This window comes from Cariama cristata, unplaced genomic scaffold (assembly GCF_000690535.1).
Source record: "Cariama cristata isolate BGI_N322 unplaced genomic scaffold, ASM69053v1 scaffold27771, whole genome shotgun sequence".
In the NCBI taxonomy this organism is placed as follows: Eukaryota; Metazoa; Chordata; class Aves; order Cariamiformes; family Cariamidae; genus Cariama; species Cariama cristata.
Genome location: NW_009600253.1, coordinates 1,094 through 1,378, shown reverse-complemented (window position 1 = coordinate 1,378; position 285 = coordinate 1,094). Strand labels below are relative to the sequence as shown.

At 68.4% G+C, this 285-nt stretch overlaps 1 protein-coding gene across 1 annotated transcript in view; it reads left to right on the top strand.

Moving 5' to 3' along the window:
* LOC104169148 (class II histocompatibility antigen, B-L beta chain-like) overlaps positions 1–285 on the top strand; it is a gene marked incomplete at its 3' end in the record, with an annotated part of 1,574 nt that overhangs the window by 199 nt on the left and 1,090 nt on the right.

Here is a 285-nt window from a genome sequence, read left to right as displayed (position 1 = left end):
CTGCAGGTGGGTGAGGGCTGCCCCCACCAATCCCTTGTCCTGTCCTCCCTCTTCTGCCGGGCCTGGGAGCAGTGGGCTCCAGGTGAGACCCAAAGAGGTTGGGGCAGCTGCACCCCCGCCTTGCTGAACCCCGGGAACAGGCTCTCGGCTCAGTCCCTGCAGTCACCCCTTCGCATGGGGATGCCACCGCCAGTCCTATCGCAGCTGTGTGGTGGGGGGGAGGCTGGGAGGCGAGTGGTGATGGGGAGGGGGCTCCACGCTGCCTCCCTGCCCTCCCCTGCACTG